General features: G+C 34.5%; 1 protein-coding gene and 1 long non-coding RNA gene across 2 annotated transcripts in view; both read left to right on the forward strand.

Moving 5' to 3' along the window:
• LOC127835910 (hemicentin-1-like) overlaps positions 1-13,431 on the forward strand; it is a 225,199-nt gene that overhangs the window by 106,151 nt on the left and 105,617 nt on the right. The gene's annotated exons all lie outside the window — the stretch shown is intronic.
• LOC127834875 (uncharacterized) lies at positions 117-9,328 on the forward strand. Its single transcript, XR_008028265.1, has 5 exons — positions 117-278; positions 3,474-3,548; positions 7,043-7,141; positions 7,919-8,083; positions 9,181-9,328. It is a non-coding gene; the product is annotated as an uncharacterized LOC127834875 (long non-coding RNA).

The following is a 13,431-nucleotide window of genomic DNA, read 5'->3' on the forward strand; positions in this document are numbered from 1 at the left end:
ACGCTTATTTCCATCTATTGGAATTGGTGGTATGTAACCTTAATCGATTAGACGCTCATTAAAACATCGGAAAAAACACCCAGACGATCAAGAACGGCCGGAAGGTGAAGGTCAAAACAACATCATAACAGAAAGTTTTATCGTAAAAAATCAACAGTAAAACATTCGCCAAATAAAAAACAGTCCCTTGCCCGTTCAGATGCAGTTGTATTTTTTTCCACTAGTACTACTAGTCGCGATGCTAGTGAAGATACCATGACTCTGTTTATATGGCCTCGGTATGATAATTGATATAACAATTTTGAGCATGGATCCTTTATTTTAAATTATTTCAAGAAACACAATGTATAGAATAGTTAACTGCTTTGATAAAAGTTCCTGTTTTTGCATTTTTATTGCTGTAAAGAAACTTTGCTTTGAACAATTCCCCCATTTACAAAAAAATCCCTCTCCTCAGGGCTGCGGAACCCTTCCCTCAAAGGAGTGCGAGGGCCCTGTTGTTTGTTTTATCATTGTCTCACAAGGTTTTCAATTGTCGTGAGCTGAAAAACACAAAAAATGCATGTAAAGGAACACAAGTCAAAATAGACATTCTAATGTTTAGCAATATACCCTTTCAGTTATTCGCATTTACTAGTGTATGAGTTGTGTCCCTTAGCGGGATGTGAGGTAATGAAATGATAGGGTCAACCAAATTGCTAGTTTCACTGGTCCTCCCTATTTTTTACTGACCCCGGGTCAATGGACCACCGTTAGTGTCGAGCCCTGATTTGAGTGCTATCCACTTGGGAACATGACCTTTACCATTGAAAATGGGATTGAAGTGTCAATTCACCTCACCTGCAAAGTTTAGACTCTGCCCACTGGTTGGCAAAAAGAGGTGGAATTCATGTAAGCGCATAAAAGGAAGGCTGACAAAATCATCGTTGTGATGAAAATCATGCAACATATCAAATAAAATTTTACTAGTTATGTCTGAAAAAAACATTTGCATGCAAGGAAGTGCATTTTTGAAACGATTATATTGTTGTTATTATTTGTTTTTACTAACAACGAACTCAGAACTAGAACACAATGTAAGAGCTCTGTATGTGGTTATAACAAAAATCTTCATAATTGGCACTTATTCGCGACCATTTTTTGTTAAAAAATTCTTATCAATTGAACGTATTTCAGAATAAATTAAATTTAACGAACCAAAACAAATAATGATGAAAACAAACAACAAATAGGTCGATTTTATGTATGCAACATATTGTACCTGATTTGAAACTTTATTTTCTGAAAAAACTTACCTTGTTACACATAAAATAAATTCTCTTGAATAATGTTATTGTTTGATTTAATTGTTCACACCAATGTTGACACTCTTTGTTGCAGCATTTTTATCCCGGTGTTTTATTGCACATTTGTTCATCATAACCCGATTATCTCGTTATGATGGGATACTGCCCAGACAATTACAAAGAAAACAAGGTGTCATAAACCCAGGGACCTATACTTGGGGTCCCTGCATAAACCACATGTTGCAGCCTAGTGTCTGGTAATTAAACACAATTTATGATAACCCCATGTCATCCCCCCTTGGCATATTAAGCAGTCGTTTTAGCCAAATTTAAAAGCCAAAATACTGAACATTTGCTTCAATAAAATATTTTAACATTAAAACAAATGTATGATCGGGAATGGATTTACAGGAACAAGTGTATATATATTAGCCAGTTTAATCATAATAATTCAGTGTTTAATAATTATAAATAAATTTAAAATATTGTGCAATTTAACTGCTATGCAACTGAGGTATTTAACAAATGTAAACTCCGCGTGTATAGATTTCAAGTACGTTATTGCAGTGTACGAAACACCATCATGAAAACAAGCAATCACAATAGGGTAAACAATACTTGCGTTAAATAAATTAAATATATAGATTAATTTATCATACAATGCAGCTGAATGCTAGATTTTTATCACTCCTTATCATTAGTAAAGAGAGTTCAATATTCATGCAAAGACAGTTCAATTTGCATATTATGCAGAGTTCTTTTCCGTATGTATGCTAACATTTATTAATATTGTCATTCGATGTTAACGAAACGAAAATCCATTCAATGGAAACAATTGGTATGTATTCCAATTTTTTAGGGCTTTGTTTTACAATTGATTAAATGCATCTCTTACATGTTCGATCGCTGATGAACAACAACAATATCCCTACAACTTATAATTGTGATCAAATAAATATATGTTTCATTATTTTTTAAACATCATTTACAAAAGTTTTACTATAAGAAAGAATACGGCTTATTTAGTTGTTTTGTTTTGTGGGATTTTCAGTATTTAGTCTTCCGATCATGTTTTCTGATGAACAATACCGCTGCTTTATCAGCAGTATAAACCGAATATAAAAATTTCATTAGAAAATAATACATTATTAACAATTTGGTAAGTACAAATCTTTTCGTGCATATGTTCAGTCCATTTACATCGTTGAAAACAACATTTTCTAATAAGATTTTTGTTATCGTTTACAATCGATACCCTCGATAATCATCGCATGACGTCACACAAGGGAGATAATTAAAAACCAGCAATAACTGAAAGGGTATATTGCAAGGAATAAATAAGTTTGGCGGGTTCAGTAAATTCAGTTTGAGCCACTTGCAAATTTTGGTAAGCAGAAGTTTTTCAAGGCAAATTGAATGTAAATATATTAAAATGGTGATTTTGAAATAAACTTGTGCTACAATATACATGTAGCCTTCAGAAGATTATTTTTTATAGAGAATCAGAATATAAGGTTAAGAATTATTTCACCAATTTTTAAAAAATCCTCTTATCTAACTAGATGCAAGCTTTAACATACAGACATATTCTGACGGATTATCTTACAATTTTTATGCCCCCCCCCCCCGCCCCCCGAAGGAGGGCATATAGTTATCGCACTGTCCGTCCGTCTGTCTGTCACTTTGCGTTTAGGTTTCGAAAAATGCTATGTTGCTTCAGATGTAACATTCATATTTGGTATGCATGTGTATATGGACAAGGCCTTTCCATACGCACAATAAATTTTGACCCCCTTGACCTTGAAGTTAGGGTCCGCGTTTAGGTTTCGAAATATGCGTTTAGGATAACAGGATTCAAAAAATGCTCATAACTTCTATCAAAGCGTTTATCGGGAGCATATATCATCCTGTTGAGACAGCACTTGTTTGTAAATGTTTCAACAGACTTTGCAAACAGATGCCATAAGAGCTATCCAGGCCCTTGTGTGCATCTTGTTTTTTGCGATTTGCTAAAAGGAAATTAGTCCTGAGCCACCAAATAGTTTAACTTGCATTTGCATATTTACATTTGTCATTTATGTCACCGAGCTTATGGAATCACAAAAAACTGGACATCGATTAAATACAGTAAAGGATTAAATAAGTATAATCATTTGCATTTGTATATGTATTTTTATTGTTTTTTAGATTAAGTTGAAATGGACAATGCATCTGATGAGGAACTTTTGGTTTGATTGAAACACTATGAAGACAGCATTAAAGGTAAATATGCTTTTTTAAGAGGCTGTAGGTTTATCAACTGTCCAGGTAAAAACTTTATCGTATCTTTATTTTACCTTGACACCAGTATGACCTTTAGAATGCAAAAAATTGAATTGCTCACAAATCCTTTTTTTATGCCCCCGAAGGAGGGCATATAGTGATCAGACCGTCCGTCTGGATGTCTTTCCGTCACACTTTGCGTTTAGGTTTAGAAAAATGCTCATAACTTCGATGTCCCTTCAGATAGCAACTTGATATTTGGCATGCGTGTCAGGCCTTGAAGAATTTTTCCAGAGCCACTCGCCCTCCAGGGCGAGTAGGTCTGACAATCCACTCGCCCTTCACTTTAATCTACTCGTCCTGCATGAAAAAAATATATATCTATAATTATAGTTATGATCAACTAGAACCTTTTAACCTACGTAACATAGTGACACTAAACTGCAAACAAATTAACTACATTATCTGATGGATTTTATTTGCTTTCCTTACGTTTTCTGCACCTGTTTCCTTTTCTCAATACTTTTTGCTTCTCATTTTGATGACCTTTCTCTCTGTTCCCTGTCTCCACCACCTTGCAGATATTTTAAAATAGAACCCTTTTCCATGCTGAGTTTTAATATTTCAGACGAACTTTTACTGAAAGACACACTTGATTGACAAATGATTACACCATGGTAAATTTTGGCTAAGGCTTCTGATCACGAATTATTCTGTTTATTAATAATTATTTTTCTGTTTATTTTTAATTAAATATAAGAAGTATTGTAATTAACCAGTTATGTATTATTTTTTTATTGATATTTACATTAAAATGAAATTTTATTTTTCACGGAATGACCAATATATTAAACTGTTTTTTTCACTTTTAATCGATTAGCTAAGAGCACTGACACCTACGAAAAGAGCGCAGCCGATTACGAGAATTATTTTTAATGTGACCGTGACATCATTTTTCATTGTCAAAACGAAAAAGCAGTTTCTTTGTGTACTAAATCTATTTTTTGTTCGTTCGAAAAATTGTTCGCAATTTGTATCGATGTGGCAGGAGTTCTGGAACTGAATTTATATTTCTCAACTTGAAAAACAGCACTCGCCCGGTCAGTCGAGTATTTAACAAACTTTACTCGCCCGACCGTCAACTTCACTCGCATATGCTAGCGGTCGAGTGGATTCTTCAAGGCCTGCGTGTGTATCTCATGGAGCTGCACATTTTGAGTGGTGAAAGGTCAAGGTAATCCTTCAAGGTCAAAGGTCAAAAAAACAAATCCAAGGGAAGTAATAAGCGTCAAAGGTGTGTTATTTTCCGATTGTCATGAAACTTGGTCAGAAGATTTGTCCCAATGATATCTTGGATGAGATCGCAAATGGTTTTGGTTTCTTTAAAAACATGGCCACCAGGGGGCGGGGTATTTTTTCCTTATAAGGCTATATATGGCTATAGTAAAACCTTGTTAACACTCTAGAGGCCACATTTATTGTCCAATCTTCATGAAATTTGGACTCAATGATATCTTGGATGAGGCCAAAAAATAATTATATTTGCTTGCAAAACATGGCTTCCAAGGGGTGGGGCATTTTTCCTTATATGGCTATAGTAAAGTCTTGTTAACAATCTAGAGGCCACATTTACTATCCGATCTTCATGAAACTTTGTCAGAAGATTCATCCCGATAATATCTTGGACAAGTTCAAAAATGATTCCGGTTGGTCGAAAAACATGGCTGCCAGGGGGCGGGGCATTTTTCCTTATATGGCTATAGTAAAACCTTGTTAACACTCTAGAGGCCACATTTATTTTCCGATCTTCATGAAACTTGGTCAGAAGATTTGTCCCAATAATATCTTGTTATCTCAGGTGGGCGACTTTGGGCCTTTCAGGCCCTCTTGTTATGCCCCCGGTAGGGTGGCATATAGCAGTTGAACTGTCCGTCAGTATGTCAGTCTGTCCGTCCGTCCGAAAAAAACTTTAACATTGGCCATAAGTTTTTCACTATTGAAGATAGCAACTTGATACATGTATTTAGCATGCATGTGCATCTCACGGAGCTGCACATTTTGAGTGGTGAAAGGTGAAGGTCAAGGTCATCCTTCAAGGTCAAATGTCTAATATATGGCGTCTGTCCGTCCGTCTGAAAACTTTAACATTGGCCATAACTTTTTCAATATTGAAGATAGCAACTTGATATTTGGCATGCATGTGTTTCTCATGGAGCTGCACATTTTGAGTGGTGGAAGTTCAAGGTCAAAGTCATCATTCAAGGTCAAAGGTCAAAAAAAAAATAAAAAAATTCTAAGCGGCATTCTCATGAAGCTGCACATTTTGAGTGGTGGAAGTTCAAGGTCAAGGTCATCCTTCAAGGTCAAAGGTATAAAAATAAATATTTTTTTTTCAAAGCGGCGTTCTAATGAAGCTGCACATTTTGAGTAGTGGAAGCTCAAGGTCAAGGTCATACTTCAAGGTCAAAGGTAAAAAACAAAAAACAATTATTTTTTTTCAAGTGGAGCAATAGGGGGCATTGTGTTTCTGAAGAACACATCTCTTGTTTGTTGATATGGTTTCAAAGTCATGCTTAAAATGATTGGACACAGGTATAGGATTAATGCATGTACACTTTGTACTTTGTCATGTTTATGTGTATGTTGTTGATTCTTTTTCTTTTATTAGCTTTCTTACAAATTGGGCTTCTTCACATATCAAAATAATTTCTTACATTTTATTGATATTATAATATATTGAATACTTAAATAATTAAAATAATATGAAACAATTGAAAGATAAGACCAATATCTGTTAACCATTTCAGAATTTAGAAAAACAATGTTCTTAATAATATTTGTTTCAATACTCTAATATAGGTTATACTATACTTTGATAACCTAATTTTTAGCATTATTCAGACTTATTCACTTCAGTTTGACAACAGTCTTTAATATAGTTCTTCTTAACTCTTTACCAAACGACACATTTTGGATTGTCCCAAATTGAAAGAAGTTTCAGACGACAATTAACATTCTAATGGAGAATGAAAATATTTCTTTTGTGGGGTAGAAATTATTGTGATAAAAGTAGAAATGGCTAATTTGAGCAATTTCTCCTTTCATCTTGATGATTTATAGAGTCGTCTGCAACAACCTGTAAAATTGTGTTACTGTATGGTTTGGTAATGGGTTATAGCAGATATTTCTTCATTTTTATGTGATTTAATTTATATATCAATCCAACCAGGGATTCTCCGTGGCCGAGTGGTTAAGGCGCCCGACTCTCAACCTGGAGACCAGGGTTCGATTCCCTAGCCTAGTAGGGGTTTGCAACCCATGGACCATGATTAAGTAAATTGTCGCCGCAAAATAACAGAAACATTGGTGAAAACAGCGTAAAACTCCAAACCCCAAAAAAACAAGCCAACCGATTCATCAAAACATAAATAGCCTTCTAGATGCCCCAATATGCCTGGTTTGTGGTTTGAGCATAGTTTCACTCTTTGCTTCAGCATCTAGTAATGAAACTCAGAGACGGGATGAAGAAGGCATTCTGGAACCAAAACCAGACCATTCTTCAGTTTCAGACCTTCAGCAGCCAACATCGTCTGGTAAGTGGATAATACGTTATTAATATTACTCGTTACTTTTATTTGCTTCTAAGACTTAATACATCAACAAATTCTAGCCATGACAGCTACTAAGACTGCGGCTTTTAAGACTTAGACTACTACTAAGACTACAGCAACTACTTAGACTATTACTAAGACCATTACAACTATTAAGACTATGACAACTACTGAGACACTGACTATTACTAACATGATCACTACTACTAAGACTACAGCAACTACTTAGACTATTACTAAGGCTACAACAACTACTATGACTACTACTACTACTATTGAACAGAAATCGAAGAACTCCAATATATGCATAATGAACACTGCCTATGCACCACTGTGCCTTCTTAATAACAATACAGCGTTCATGGTATTATGATATTTTTCTTTTGACTTGCAGAGTTTGATGAATTTGGCTATACTGAAACCTTACCAAAAATTCTAGTATCATTATGCAATCATTTCGAGTTTGCTGCAGTCTGGTTTGCAGAAAATCCATATTGTGTTACAATTTCTCAGATGCGAGCACCTTTTTGTAAATATTTGTAATTTTGTGACACAAATTGGAAATAATGTGTCAGTACTTTTACATATGTGTGACAAGTAAGGCTCAACACATGGTGTAGGCTAAAAAGGAAGGATGCAAATCATATGGCTTACATTAATTTCAATCAAAATGCATGATGAGTTTTGCTGTAGATGTGATGTGGTTAAATAAGTCTAAATAAAAGTAATAATGAATCAATGTTTTTCTTATGATTTCAGTGGACGATATACCATTGACGAAGAAATGGAAAAAGACACTTCCAGCGGAAGACCAAGACTGGATTTCAAAAACGTTCTTCGTCTATGGAGTCAGAGGTCCCCAGTTTGATTTTGACAGGGTGAAGAAGTTATGGTATGATCCTCCTCAGCCAAGCCTATCAAGAGGTATAACCTTGATTCCTTCTTTTATTCCCCCCCCCCCTCACGAAAGATAAGTTTGGGGGCATATAGTTTTCAGACTATCCATAACTCCCATTTGAATAATTCTGGAGTTATGGCTCTTTGTTTATTTTTAATACTTTAATTTTGTATGGAGCATAACACAAACACTATAAGAGATATCAACAACATACTTCTGCATTCCCTTCCCTTTTTACTGCCAATAATTTCTCATGATTAGCAACTTCCCCTTTTCTCACTTTTTTTTCAAATTGGCGTCTGCTGCAAGATGCAAAAAATCCTTTTCAGGAGAGGACAAAGAGTTAATTTGACAATAACAAAACTGTCCATGAGTTTTTTCATAATTTAGGACAAATGTCCTGAAAAGATTTGACCATTTCGGGTACCTGTCCTGAGGAAAGTGTGACCAATCTGAATCACTTCCATTGCAAAAATGGCGACTGAGTGTTTGGGGAAATATAACATTAAGTGTAACTGTTATAAAGTGTGGATACATTTCCTTCTTTGATTGCTTTTCAATACGCTCCAAGGGTCGTATTATGTTTTGGCATGTCTATCCTTCTGTCCATCCGTCGGTTTGCAAATTATTGTACGGGCTAGATCTCATAACTATACAACTCATTACTGAATTTAACCAAACCTCACAGCCTCCTCACACAAACGATGACCATGATATGTAGTTGTGCATGAAGTTATGTGCCCTTGACTACAAAATACCATGCACATTAAGTACATAGTTTGTGTCCGCTAGATCTCCCATGCTATACGATGGATTTTAACCAAACCTCACACAAATTATAAACTTGATACATGTATCTAGTTGTTCATAAAATAAACAATTTACAGATCGGATTTGACTGAACATTCCATGCATTCTGGCCTTCGGGCGTATATTGAGCCGCTCTACACCACTGTTTAACAATGATGCGATACATCACTTGTTGCGACATGCAGTTGTGTTAGGTATTAATCATACTCAGTGATTGCTCTAGTGTTTATGACATCAGAACACCAAATGCCATAATTCATCTGGGGCAGAAAATGAATGTTGGTGAAATATACATGTTATACTTTTATTTTAGGGATATTGAACAAACCAGAATGCTTCTTTGGCCATAGACTCTTCCTCTGGATGCCGAGGCACTTGTTTCAATACCAGTTTGTCTGCATCCACGAGGGGTGTCAAGGGGCCTTGACAAACATTAGGTTTCATCAGAAGACCCGAATGGTGTTGGATGTATCCGATTACTATGTGATGGCTGGAGAAGATTATAATTGCAACAAGTGCAAGAGACATGTACGTAAATTTTGTTAATTATTTTATGAACAGCTTCTCTTTTTCTTGACTTAATTTTAAGGACAATTTAATAGGATGTAAAATTAGAGACAAAAACATTGTATATTTCTTAAAGGCTCTATAAAGCTAACAAATCCAATTATTATGCATATCAACTGGTCAAATTTTTTCCGGATTTCGGTTACTCTTGCATAAAAACTGCTAATAACACAGCTTAGGTACAACGTTGCCAAGAATTATGGAAGATATACCCGTTTCATAATTGGAAGTAATGTTTACATTTTTGCAACTAACGTGATGTGTAGCCTCAGAGCGGTGACATATGCTAAAAATAGCCGAAAGAAAATTCAATTTTAATTCTATTTTAAACAACTTTTTACCAGCAGAAAGTAACTTATTAGTTCACTACAAACGTTTTAACCATTTAGAAGAGACCTTCTTTGTGAGTAATACCGGAAAACATTAAAAATCATCGATATATTTTTGGTGACCTGAGTCACTCACTTTCTCTTTCCCGAGTAAACAGCGTTGTAAATAAACGGATTGTTTGTAAACCCAATTGACTTGGAGGACACTTTATTTTGAGCTCGAAACAAGTTGTATTGCTCATATTTTATTGTAATGTCCAATAGCATATATATATTGTTTTTTGATAACCTTTATAAATAAAATATGAAAATAATATTTAAAAATCGGTAAATAATTACGGATCTTCACCTTTATAGAGCCTTTAAGCTTTTACCAAACAACAAAAAAAAATTATGAGTTTGTTGCGGACAACTTTAGAAATCATTGAGATTAAGAAAAATTGCTCAATTTGAGCACTGTCTTTGAGCATGATGTCTCATTTTATCACAATACCATACAAGTTATATTGTTTTTCCATATGAATTGTATTATGGGCCAGATACCTTCAGTTTGATGTGAAATAAAGTTTAATTGTAATTATATACACATGTACACTTAAAATTGAAAAGTGAATAACATTCGCTTACAATTTGCCATTGGATTGCAGGACAGTACAAATGTAACATAACACTGTTTTTTTTTCAGGTTATCAGCTAGAGCTAGGGAATGTTACAGCAATTAGATCACAGCGAGCGAAGCACGTTTCCTTGCATTATAACGGAAAGATACGCCTGTGATTTTAAAGTTTTAATGGAACAGCAGCAGTCTTGCCTGCAAACAGGTACATGTATATCCATTAACTTGATACTTATACTAAAGAATAGTTTGCGGATATTTCATAGTGTCAACATTTAGCTTGAGTATACTCCAGAGGCTTCAATTTTACCCAATCATCATGAAACATAAATCTGAATATTTGGCTTGAGTAAATTTAGGACAAGTACAAAGATGAGTCATCTTGGTCTTTAAAGTAGGTTGCTTGGACATTGTTTTAATTTACCTGATGTGCAATATAGAGGGAACATTTTCAGCTGATTATCATAAATATTATATTGTTTGACAGCACATTAGCATCATGTTATTTATATAGTGAAACCTGGCTCATTAGTGACAAATGAAGTCACCATTTACTGAATTGCCAATTACAAAAATATTATTATTATATTATTATAATTTGAATTTCTCCTTATACATCAAATTAATATTGTGATAAGTGTTGACTGGACATGAATGCTGTTCAGAAAGAAAGGCGTTAATAAACATAATAGTAAACATTCTCAAGACATTTAACAATATTTATATTTTAAAAAGCAAGTAAACAGTGCGATATAAAGTAGTTTTGCACAGTCCAGTCAACTCTGAATCAGTTCTGGTATAGCCAAGAAGTAACCACAACCACATGTAATGTGTTTTTTCACAGATTGCTGAGAATCATGGCGAGTCGTATTTAGAGAAATGCCGCCAGTATGCGGATAACTATCTGGCCTTCAAGCAAGCTGCAGCCAGGGGCTTGGTAACCATTCCAGCGTTTGTTGAGCCACCAGCGCTTCAGAACTTGCCCATTCATTTCTGGCTGATGAAGGTCTACCAGCTGGATGTGATTTCAAGGCTTGACTTTGAGCTCGCAGAGTTAACATCAACTTTTGGGGAGATCCTCAAAATTGATTCAACTAAGAAGATCACTAACAAACTAGCAGGTAATATACTACTATGGCTGTCACTTTCTGCCTTAAGGATTCTTATATCAAGTTCATATTTCATTCCAGTCTATTGATTATTTGCGAAATTCTGAGCCCTACACATAGACATATTTAAAATTAAAAGTTTCCCAGACTTTTTTTCCCAATGAAGTCTCTCAGTTTTTAGTGCTTTGTCATGAACCAAATATATAGACATGATACATATACTCTATAGAAGTGGAAGTTATTACTTGCACGTGCATCATACCATTACTTTCATAGTTTTGTGCCCTTGAACAAGGATTTTGTCATAATGCATGAGCATTATGGCAATTTACAATACTCTGTAAATCTCTTTAGGAGATCTTTGTCCTATTTTGTATATTGATAATCCTTCATTGAAAAGGAGCAAATTGTCAAGCATATTGTCCACAGAAAGGTATTGTTTAAGGGTGAAACGATTAATCCCGATGCAAATTGTATTGCAATTTTATGATTCGATTCGATTGTGCAGATCGCATTTTTTATTTGATTATTATTTTATGACATAGTCATTACCTTATTTCTTCAAATGATCGATGATTGTTCCAAGTAATTTTATGGTTTAACCAAAATCACTTTATGTAAATTTCCAGTGTAATTTGAAAGTTTTCTATAGTTTCACAGTACATCTGTGAAATCTTTGTGTATACTTGATTGCACATCTGAGTACGTCATTGTTGTTTGATTGTTGTAACTGAGTCAAATATAAAATAAGCGAATTGTTTCATTAAAAATCAAAATCGTATAAAATAGTATATTCTAGAATCGTTTCACCCCTAGTATTGTTTAGTTTTGAATTTGCTTGTAGGGGACTTTAAGCAATACTTTCATAATGGTTTTAGAAAATGATATATTCATGCATAATTGCATTCCTAAAATCAAATAAATGGTTTTCCTTGGTCATAACCAAACTTGCGATCAAAAAGATATTCCATTTATTTTCAGGGGGAAACTGTTCAAATTGCCTTAAAATATTGTGTTTAATATTAAGAAAGTTCTACTTAAAAAAACGTTAAATCACATATGTTGTTTTTCAAGTTACTATCATATGCTTAACAAACCAGAAACATTGATGGAAAAAGATTAATTACAAACTGACAAATGTATGTATTGAAACATAACCAAAAAGCCTGATCACGCAATATCATAACATCCAGCAGGTATAATTTGCATGTAGTCTGGAAATTGTGTTTAAGTTCTATTCCAATACTTGCAGTTAATTAATCCCTTTATGAAGACTTTATTAAACAGTTACTCTGATGTCCTTCACTTAAATGTAAAGGTTTTGTCATAAGGTGTGTCTTGATTGGTATAATTTACCTTTCAGGAAGAAGCAGAGGTACAGCCAACTGGGCAACGAATGTCGGGAATGAACACGGACGGATTCTTATGTCTGTCCTCACAGAGAGTTAGGGTCAAGGCCTGAAAAAATGGACGGTATTATTTCCAGATACAGTAATGCAGGAGTCCCTCCACCTAAAAAGATGTACACTGACAGCGACTGCTGTGGCCGTCAGTCTATAAAGAATTATTTTGATGCCTGGCCGTTCCTTCATGTTAGGTATAATGAGTATATATATATATATTCACATTTGTAAAAAAAGCCTGGAACAAACTGTAAACACAGGATATGTGAATCTTATTGTCCTTTAATCTGACCCCAACAGTCTTTATGAAATAATTATTCAGGATTGGCATAACCCATAGTAAAATTCAGCAAAATATTAGATTGGATTGATAATATTAATTATCATTTATTTCATTTGAAATGACACTATAAACCGGTACAATAAAAGGTAGACTGAAGATCAAGTTGTATTGTTTAACCAACCCTATGACAAACGTAACCCTATACCAAACGACAAATTATGGACGGTTGTAATTTAGCCCTTTGCATGCTGGGAAAT

This window comes from Dreissena polymorpha, chromosome 6, assembly GCF_020536995.1.
Source record: "Dreissena polymorpha isolate Duluth1 chromosome 6, UMN_Dpol_1.0, whole genome shotgun sequence".
NCBI lineage: Eukaryota > Metazoa > Mollusca > Bivalvia > Myida > Dreissenidae > Dreissena > Dreissena polymorpha.